General features: G+C 44.7%; 2 pseudogenes; both read right to left on the reverse strand.

Annotated features, from left to right (window-relative positions):
- Positions 1-5,600: 5,600 nt before the first annotated feature.
- On the reverse strand, positions 5,601-6,878 carry LOC139016797 (E3 ubiquitin-protein ligase ZNF598-like; annotated as a pseudogene).
- An 18-nt stretch (positions 6,879-6,896) lies between these two features.
- On the reverse strand, positions 6,897-7,910 carry LOC139016798 (E3 ubiquitin-protein ligase ZNF598-like; annotated as a pseudogene).
- Between the last annotated feature and the right edge of the window lie 2,599 nt (positions 7,911-10,509).

Raw genomic sequence — 10,509 nt, forward strand, 5'->3', positions numbered from 1 at the left:
CCAAGACTTCGTAAGTGTTAATAGGGATTCTAACAGCTATTTTTTAAAATGTTTGGGTAATCTTGTTCACCTTCCTCAAATGCTAATTCTTATAGATCATTAGTGTTGAACCAATGCTTTCTCATGACTTAATACTTTGTATATGCTGTATATGCATTATTTTTAGATGTATTAAGCAAAAAAAAAAAAAACCCTTCAAAAATAAAAAAAAGCTTTACATCTTAAAGAAGAAGAGAATGGACTTATAATTCAAAGTTGTCTAAAGTATTTGCTCTAAGAAAAGGGAGATCAGGACATAAATTCAAAAAGAAGCCTGACTAGAGTTAATACAAGTTGAGAGAAAGGTTGAGGTGTGTTGGTCAATTTTTCAGTTAGTTGTCTTTCGTAGTACTCTTGATTCTCAAATATTGTGGTATTTATCCCTGGGGATGCACAATTACTTGGAAAGAATTTTTATGACAATGTAAATTTTGGGGAGACTTGAAGTGCCAGGGCCTAGCTTGTGAGTACTGTGCCAACCTTATGCACTCTGGGGGAGCAGATGGAAGACTTTTTCCCACTTGGTTCTCAGAGATCATCTCTCTTAAGGTTTATATGTGGTTATTTATTAAACAATCTCTACATGTTGTTCTGCATATAAAATATTTATAGATATTATATAGTTGTATTAGGCAAAGAGAATAAGGGGTAAAATTCTCTCTCATAATATCTTTAAGTAAGATATCACACAAGATGTCTACCTTGAGGAAAAAATAAAAGAACCTTTATCAAGAAGTGTACATAATGAGGGAAGCAAAAATATTTTTTCTTTATAATATAGATTTGAATGTCTTTTATTTCCATTTCTTGTTTAATTTCTCACTAGGACTTTCTGTACTGTGTTGAATAAAAGTGGTGAGACTGGGCATTCATCTCTGGGTAAAAGTTTTTTATCATTTCACTCTTAAATATGATCCTACCTGTGGGTTTGACATATATGGCCCTTATTATATTGAGGTAAGGTCCTCTATACCCATTTTGTTGAAAGTTTTTATTATGAAAGACAATTGAATTATGTAAAATGCTTTTTTTGTATCTATTGAGATGTTTATATAAATTATCCTTCATCTCATTAATGTGGTTTAATTTATCACTTTTTTTTCCATTTGCAGATATTGAGCCAATCTTGAATCCCTGGAATACATCACACTTGATCATGGTGATTAAGTGTATTGTTGATTTTGGTTGCGAATATTTTGTTGAGGATTTTTACATTTATGTTTTTCAGGGATATAGGCCTGCAATTTTCTTTTCTTGGAGTGTCCTTGTCTGGTTTGGTACCAGGGTATTGCTGCCCTGAAAAATGAATTTGGAGTGTTCCCTCCTCTTCTATTTTTGGAAGAAGTTGAAAAGTATTGGCATTAGTTATTCTTTAAATGTTAGGTAGAAATCACCAGAGAAGACATCTGCTCTTGAATGTTTCTTTGTTGGGAGGTTTTTGATTACTGATTCATTTCCATACTAATAGTAGGTATGTTCAGATTTTCTTCTATTTCTTCATGATTCAGTCTTGGTAATTTGTATGGTTCAAGGAATTTATCCATTTCTTTTGCATTGTCCAGTTTGTTGACATATAATTGTTCATTGTAATCTTTTATGATCCTATCTATTTCGCCTTTTTCATTTATAACTCTATTTGTTTGAGCCCTCTCTTTTTCTTCGCAAGTCTAGCTAAAAGGTTTGTGTATTTTTTTTAATCTTTTCAAAAATATAATTGTCCTTGGTTTCATTGATCTTTGGTTTTGTCTTTTTTATTTTTTGTCTGCATTGCATTTATTTTCACTCCTTCCACTAGCTTTGGGGTCATTTTTTCCTTCTTTATCTAGTTCCTTGAGGTATAATGTTAGGTTGTTTAATTGTAGTCTTATTTTTTTTCTTAATGTAGGTGTTAATTAATATTACTTCCCTTTTTAAAACTGTTTGTGCTGTAGCCGACAGATTTTGGTAAGTTGTGTTTTTGTTTCCATTTGTCTCAAATATGTTTTCGTTTACTTTGATTTCTTCTTTGACCCATTGTTGTTCAGGAGCATGGTTTTTAATCTCTGCATATTTGTGCATTTTCTTTCATTTTTCTTCTTCTAAAAATATTCTATTCTAAACCATTGTGGACCCAAAAGATACTTGAGATTATTTCAGTCTTTCTAAATTTATTACAACTTGTTTTGTGGACTAGCATATATCCTGGGAAATGTTCCATGTGCATTTCAGAAGAATGTGTATTCTGCTACTTTTCGATGGAATGCCTTCAGTCTGTCTGCTAAGGTTATCTGGTCGAACGTGTAGTTTAAGTGTAATGTTTCTTTTTTTACTTCTGTCTGGATGATCTATTGATTGTTGAAAATGGCATATTGAAGTCCCCTGTAACTGTGGCATTGTTGTCCATTTCTACCCTCAGATCTGTTAATATTTGCTTTATATGTTTAGGTGCTCCAATTTGGGGCGTAAATACAATTGTGACATCCTCATGAAAACCGACCCCTTTATCAGTATATGACCTTCTTTTGCTTTAGCTGTTAGTTTTAAGAACTAGGTTTTTGGTACCCTCAAACCCCCAGTGAGAGTCTTAAAAGTTAGGGTGCTAGATGTGGGGTTCAAGCTCTTCATTCCTCCGGGTATAGCTAGGAGTTGGGGATGACCTCCTGATTGTATGGAGTTGTGTTGGGGTCGTGGTTATGGTGAGAGGGTGTATCAGCCTTCCCTATTCCTTTCTATTGGGATATTTTCCATTCATCTGGTGTATAGGAATTGCTCAGCTAGTTTCTGGGTCTCTTTCAGAGGGAATTACTCTTTGTGTAGGTTTACATTCATACATCCCTGTAAGGAAAAGAGGTAGGAGCCTCCTGTGTCTCCACTTATTCAACTTCAAATTGATATAAATTTAGAAGCAAATGAAAACCACTCAAAGACACTTTTTTAAAAAAGCAATTTACCTTATAGTTGTTTATTTACTAGCCAAATGTATACCACCAAAATATTAACAGCCATGGACATTGTTTAAAGCAAAAAAAAGAAAAAGAAAAGTCATTATTTGCTTTTTTTCAGATGAGATCATTTGCATTTATTTTGATGGGTAAAAAAATCACACAAGCTGGGGTTTTTGTGAGAATGATACGTGAATTATCCTTCCTTTCCAAATCTCACAAAGACTTATTCTAGTATGCACAGTTGCTAAAGCATTATTCCCTATATGAGCACGAGCAATAGGTGTATATGTTCCTACTGATTAATGGGGTATGGTTATATTTTTGGTGCTTTTCGTGTGGAAACTACACAACTATTGATGTCATGACAAGGGTGCTGTGGTGTGTTAAAGAGATATAGAGCTCCCTGGATGGGGCGAATTAGCTGTCCTTCCTACTTTATCTGTGTAGATCTTCTATCGCACTGCTCTCCATCTACCTCCTCCACTCCCTGACGTAATAGGTCCCTGAATGCATGGACTGGAGGGATCTGAATGTGTTTTTTTTTCACCTTTAGTATGTAGCATTTCAGATTAGGTTTGCTCTCTCTGATGATCACATGCAATAGCACCAATAAAGGTATCTCTCTTTCATACATATCTGGGCACTATCTCTTGTCCCTCTAGTTTTGTTTTGTTTTGTTTGGTGGTTGGTTTTTTTACTTTCTAATTTATTTGAGGAATATTTGGGGGCTTTTGGATTCATCATTTAGGAAATTAATTTGAAAAAAACTGAAAAAGCAAATAACTTGGGTCAAGGAATCCAGTAAGGTTGTTTTGTTTTCTTGTGCTTTCTTCGAATAACATTGTTTTCTTCAAAGTCATTTCCTTATAACATTGATCAGATGCTGTAGGAACTTGCTTATATCAATTAGTGTATGGTAAAATTGGTTTTGCTACAAATTGTTTGCCACAGTTCCAAGAACCTATCAAGAATGTTAAGTGAGGACTTCCTGCATTTTTACTTGAATTTATTTTGACTCTTACCCACTGGACATTTTGAGTTGGTTGTTTACATTTATGTGCTCAGATTTTTTATCTGTAAAATAAAGCAAGGCCTATAAAGTGTTCAACAAAGTATCTTATACAAATTAGGTACAGTGGGTCCTCAAATAATGCCTTTTTGATCAATGTTGTTTTATTATAATATTGATGAGAAGAAAAAATTTGACTCTAGGCCAAGGCCACTATCTGTGTGGAATTTGCATGTTTTCCCCATGTCTGTATGTTTGTTTGTTGTTGTTGTTGTGTTTTTGTGTGTGTGTTTTGTTTTGTTTTTTTTGGGGGCGGGATGGGAGGCTCCCTTTACCTCCTACATCCTAAAGATGAGCATGTTAGGTTAATTGGCATGCTTACATTGTCCCAGTGTGTGTGTGTGTGTGTGTGTGTCTGCTGAGGAAGGCATCCTGCCCGGGCTGTTTCCCATCTCGTGCCATGAGCTTCTGAGTTAGACTCTGACCACCTATCGCCCTGAACTGGCATAAGTCAGTTGGAAAATAATTATCTTATTTGTTTTTATTTTATGTTTTATAAATATTTATTTTTATTGATTTCAGACAGGAAGGGAGAGGGAGATAGAGATAGAAACATCAATGATGGGAGAGAATCATTGATTGGCTGCCTCCTGCACACCCCACACTGGGAATTGAGCCTTCAACCCGAGCATGTGCCCTGACCGGGAATTGTACTGTGACATCTTGGTTCATAGGTTGATGCTCAACCACTGAACCATGCTGGCCGGGCTCTTATTTGTTTTTATTAATATTTATTAAATGTATATGTATCTCACATTTATTTCAATATTTCACGTTAGAGGTGTTTTGGGTCTTTATTTAGAAATATGTCATAGGAATTTATCTCTTGTTTATACCAATTAGCCAATTGCAAAAGTGGTTTCCTTATGCATTGTTTCTCTTAAAGTTGCAGTTTCCAAGAACTTATTAAGGACCTTCAGTGAGGACATATAGTATACAGCAGCGATTTTCAACCTTTTTCATCTCATGGCACACATAAACTAATTACTGAAATCCTGCAGCACACCAAAAATATATTTTTTTTGCCGATCTGACAAAAAATAGATATAATTTTGATTCATTCACCCTGGATAGCTGTTGTGTTGGCTGTTGTTATATTTTATATGACAATCTAAGGGAAAAGAAGTCAGTGCCCCTTACTGAATAGGTTTTGCATGTGTGTGTTTTTTCTTGCATTATTGCAAAATAAATTTATCTGAGCTCAACTGTTTTGTAAAAGATCAGAGGAGATTTGAAATCTCAGATTCAGCTTGTCTCACAGAAATATTGAACTGCAAATAACACAATTTTGTGTCTGGTTTTAATCCTGGACCTTCTTAAGTCATGAAACAGCTAACTGTTTGCACAACGCACTATCTTACTTCAGCCCCAGCAGACCCACAGCTTCAGGCTTGAGGGCCAGGGTTCTGAAGCCCTCAGGCTCCTGAGGTCCCCGATCTGGGCGCTATGGCCCCTGGCTCTGACAGCGCGGACAAGTCCCAGCCTCCCAGCCCTTCCTTCCTCTGCCAACTTCCAAAATCATGATATGCAAACCAAGACTGGCCTACCCCTGAGGCAGGGGCATCTGCTCACTCCCCAGGAGGAAACCAGATGGACTCCTGCCTGACTGTGCTGGGCCGTCCTTGTGACCCCTGGCAGGTGGCCAACCAAAGGGCTTGAATAGGTGGCCTCCCGAGGGCCTTACTTGGCTGCTGCCTGGCAGCCCAGGAGGAGGAGGAGGGACAAAGGAGGCTCCTGGCTGTGGCCACTTCTGCCCAAACAGTGGAGCTCTGTGAGGGCTCTGGCACAGCTGGCAGGGAAGGGAAGTCACCATCCTGGGCGGTGTGCAGAGCCTGGTGGCTGCTGACCTCACCATTTGGGGGCACCTGCTGGTAGGTTGGGCGCACACAGCAGTCCATGCCTATCTGCTGGGTGCTGGCCTGCCCGGGGCTGGTCTGCCATGAGCTCTTCTTGTTCCCTTGGCCTTGGGGCAGGACAGCCTCGCTTGGCCTCTAAGTCCGGCTGTGCAGACAGCAGCTCCTGCCGCAGGGCCCTGTTGGGCTGGGGCACCACCGCTTATTGACTATTTTCTGGAAGTTCTTCCAGAGCAGGTTGGGACAGCTCTTATAATACTGGGCTGCGGAGGTGACTCCCCGACTAAACTCCCCGAGTGACTCGTGAACTCCCTGCAGCGGGCCTGTCTGCAGGAAGCCCTTGATGGAGCGGATGAGCCGCAGGTTCTTCCCCCCGCTCTGGGCCCAGGTAGGCGCGGGGCACTGGAGTCAGGCTCGGTACTTTCCTGGTGGTGGTGCTGGGGACACAAGCCGGGAGGGGACTGGGCAGGCTGGGGAAGCTGGGAGATGGCTTGCTGACTGAGGGCACCACATCCAGCAGAGGTAGGATAGAGTGCCCCTTAGGAGCACTGCTGTGCTAAAGCCTAGGGGAAGGGGCATCCTGGCGGCGGGGGCGGGGGAGCGGGTCCCCTGAGCGCTGGGACATGGGGAAGAGGAGAGGCCCCTGGGGCCATGGGAGCCCAGGGGGTTCCTTGGGGAAACTCTTGAGCCCAAGGCCCCTGGATGTCCATTGACCATGACAGCTACTGGCCCCTGGACTCTGCCTATGGAGGCCTGGGGGTGGTGGCTGCTCAGCCCCAGGGAGGCATCATTCTCAGGGGGCATTGGCAGGGTGATGCAACACCCAGTTTCTCAGAGCCCACCTTCGTATCTTTGCTGACTTTGGTGAAGGTCTGGGTGGAAGCCAGGGCTACAGGGAGGAGACAGCGGCCATGCCATGTTGGGCCCTCTCTGCAGCTGCTGAGTGGTGAGGCCTGGTGCTATCCTCCTCCTCCCAGGACCTTCTTCCTCCATGGGGGGTGACCCGCCCTTCTAGCTGCCCTTCCCCCCATCCCAGCCTTCCTGGGGGCTGACTTCCCCAGCAGCCTGGGCCCCTGGGGTGGGCTGTACCACCTTGTTGCTGCCCATGCTCTTCCGGGCTGAGGGGAGTGGAGAGGGCGGGGAGAGAAAGGCGCTGTGCTGAGCTTGGAGGTGGAGGATACCAGGGACGTGAGTGGTCTTCCTGGCAGGTGCTGAGCCCTTGGCAGGAACAGGGGACACGAGCACCAGCCCCACAGGGCCCAGGGCTGCCCCGTGGAGCAGGAGGGGAAGTGGAGGTGCAGAGACCAGAGAAACCTGTACCCTTGAGCTTCAATGTGGGGGCAGGAGGTTGCTCAGAAGTGTGATCCTCTAGCTGGGCTGGGGGCTGGGAAGGCCTCTTGGCTTTCAAGGCCATTTTTCCAGGCTTCCTTAAGGCCTGGCCTTCTCCCTGAGCCCCGAACAGGTCGCAGCCCCCCCCCCCCCCCCCCCGCCCCGGGCCCCTGGGGTCCCCATACCCCTGCCTCCTCCTTCTTCAGTGCGTTGCCTCCTTCTGTACTCACTCCTGCATGTCTCCTGCTGCTGCTGCAAAGCCACTGAGGCCCTGATGGCACTGCCCCTCTGGGTCCCCTCCTCTCCTCTGCCTCCAGCTTCCTCGTGGCTCTGCCGAGCTCCCTGACCACTGGCCTGGCCTGCTTGGCGCTTGAGGTTGCACCTGTCCACCTCCTCAAGGTCCTGGCCACTGGGGATCCCTTCTCCAGTCCCGCATGTAGCTGACTTGCCCGTGGATCTGATGGTTCTGGCAGCCCGGGTGTGATGCAGGCTGCCCTGTGGCCAGAGGTCGGTGTCCACAGGTGCGGGAGGCACCGTGCTCTCCCTGATGTACCTCAGCACCCTCCTCGCACAGGACATGGGTCTCTGGGAAATGCTCGTGCAGATAAGCAGAGTCGCAGTAGCAGCCCTGGGCTGCGCCCCCATCAGAAGTGGCAGAAGCCTGGCTAGAGGTTCATCAAAAACAGATCCATTCATCTACTGATGGGCACTGTGGTACATCTACACGATGGAATACTATGCTGCTGTAAAAAAGAAGGAACTCTTACCATTTGCAACAGCATGGATGGAACTGGAGAGCATTATGCTGAATGAAATAAGCCAGTCAATGAAGGAAAAATACATGATCTCACTCATTCATGGATAATAAAGACCATTATAAACTTTTGAACAATAATAGATACAGAGGCAGAGTTGCCTCAAACAGATTGTCAATCTGCAGCGGGAAGGCCGGGGAGGGTTGGGGGTCAGGAGGGAGGGGGGTAAGAGATCAACTGAAGGACTTGTATGCATGCATATGAGCATAACCAATGGACATAAGACATTGGGGGGTAGGGGAGGCCAGGGGATTGTCAAGGGTGGGGGGAAAAAAAAGGACACATATGTAATACCCTTTGTAATACTTTAAGCAATAAAAAAAATTTTTAAAAAATGAATCACAAAAAACAAAACAAAACAAAACAGATCCAGAGACATAGAAGCATCTAACAGACCTCAAACCTCAGAGGGAAGGCAGGGGAGGGTGGGAGGGAGGTAAGAGATCAACCAAAGGACTTGTATGAACGCATATGAACATAAGCAATGGGCACAGACATTAGCGGGATGAGGGCCTGTGCTGGGGGGCGGGGCAGGTGGGGGGAGGTCAATGGGGGGGGTTAAGGAGACATATGTCATACTTTCAACAATAAAGAATTAAAAATAAATACATAAATAAAATATGTTTTTATTGTTGGTAGTATTACAGATATCTCTCATTTCCCCCCTTCCCTGCCCATTGGGGTGACATCGGTTAATACAATTGTAGAGATTTCTTCTGAGTAACAAAATTGAAAAAGAATTTTATTAACCAAATGCCCCCCCCCCCCAATAAATTCAATAAAAAAGAATTTATTGTAAAATAGAAAATATTTGGTGCCACGCAGGTGCTGGGCCGCTCATCCTTGTGGAGGCACCACTCCCTGCAGACCTTGCAGGGCTGGGGACAGCAGTGCTGTGTGTCCTCAGGGGCCCCCCAGCAAGCAGTGCTGCACCAGGGCCTGATGGGAGGACCAGGCGTGCTCATTCGGGAAGATTCTGAGGGGTTTGAGGCACAGCTTTCAGCGAAGAACTCATGCTGCTGCTGCATAGTCTGCTCCAGGTCCGGAAGAGGCCAGAAGGTGGCAGTGCTGGGCACCTTGGGCACTTGTGCTGTGGCGGCTGCTGGTACAAGGCAAACATTTCCCATCAGCAAAGTAGATACTATATGCTCCTCGCACTGCTGCTGGTGGATGCGACTGTGGCCAAGGCGTTCCCGAAGCCCCCCTGGCACAGCTCTCCCTGCGCAGTGTCACTGTCCCCGCGCACTCACATCTGGGTGGAGCAGTGGTAGGTAGCACAGCAGAGGTGCCAGCAGCTCAGCGCCTTGGCCTCCAGGTCTCAGCACAGCACGCAGCGGACGCGGCCTCTGGTGCCAGCATCAGGGTTCTGGGCCTCCCTAGGCCCACACGGCCTGGCCACTCTCCTGCTGCCCATCTTTCTGGGGGGGGGGGGGGCGGGGAGGGCGGCGGGGGAGACAATGTCACCACCCCAGGTAAGGCATATTTTAAAAATTTTTGTAGGCACACCGGTTAAAAATCTCTGGTATGTAGTATGTGCTGGTTATGTTTCAGTTGTCTGTGAAAATTTCAAGGCAATCTGCTCTCCAAAAGGGCAGGGAGCAGGACTTGCTCTTTGTTGCATCCTTCCTCATTGTGCATTTGGGTTGTCGTATAGACCTTCATTATTGTGTGGACATCTAGTTGGTAGACCTAGATAAATGCTTGCTGAATGGATCCACATAAAGACATCCTATTTACCCCATTCGTGTTGTTTTCTTTTTTCTTTTTTTTTTTAATATATTTTATTGATTTTTTACAGAGAGGAAGGGAGAGGGACAGAGAGTTAGAAACATCGATGAGAGAGAAACATCGACCAGCTGCCTCCTGCACACCTCCCACTGGGGATGTGCCCGCAACCAAGGTACATGCCCTTGACCGGAATCGAACCTGGGACCCTTGAGTCCGCAGGCCGACGCTCTATCCACTGAGCCAAACCGGTTTGGCTCGTGTTGTTTTCTTAAGACTTCTAAGGATCAGGGCATTGGTGGCATTGTATTTTCAATAAAAAAATATAAAAGGAAAAATGGTCTCTATTTCTCTGACACTGATATTGTGGTTTCCTCTAGTCAAAATCACTTAAGTGACTTAAACTTACATTTTATATTTATTAATCTTAGGGATGAATTTTCCAGCTGAATTCTAGCATTTTAAGAATGGTAATTCAGACAACCCACAGATTATTGATCACATATTATGTGTATAATCCCATATAATAAAGAGGTAATATGCAAATTAACCCTCACACCCTCACAAAGATGGCTGTCTATGACCAGGCCGGCAGGAGGGTTAGTGAGGAACGACCAGGCCAGCAGAGGGGGACAGTTGGGGGTGACCAGGCCAGCAGGGGTGGCAGTTAGGGGTTAGGGGTGATCAAGCAGGCAGGCAGTGAGCGGTTAGGAGCCAGTGGTCCAGGATTGTGAGAGGGATGTCCGACTGCCTGG

Source organism: Myotis yumanensis, unplaced genomic scaffold (genome assembly GCF_028538775.1).
Source record: "Myotis yumanensis isolate MYYU_CA2020_CCGP unplaced genomic scaffold, mMyoYum1.0.hap1 SCAF_9, whole genome shotgun sequence".
Taxonomy (NCBI): domain Eukaryota; kingdom Metazoa; phylum Chordata; class Mammalia; order Chiroptera; family Vespertilionidae; genus Myotis; species Myotis yumanensis.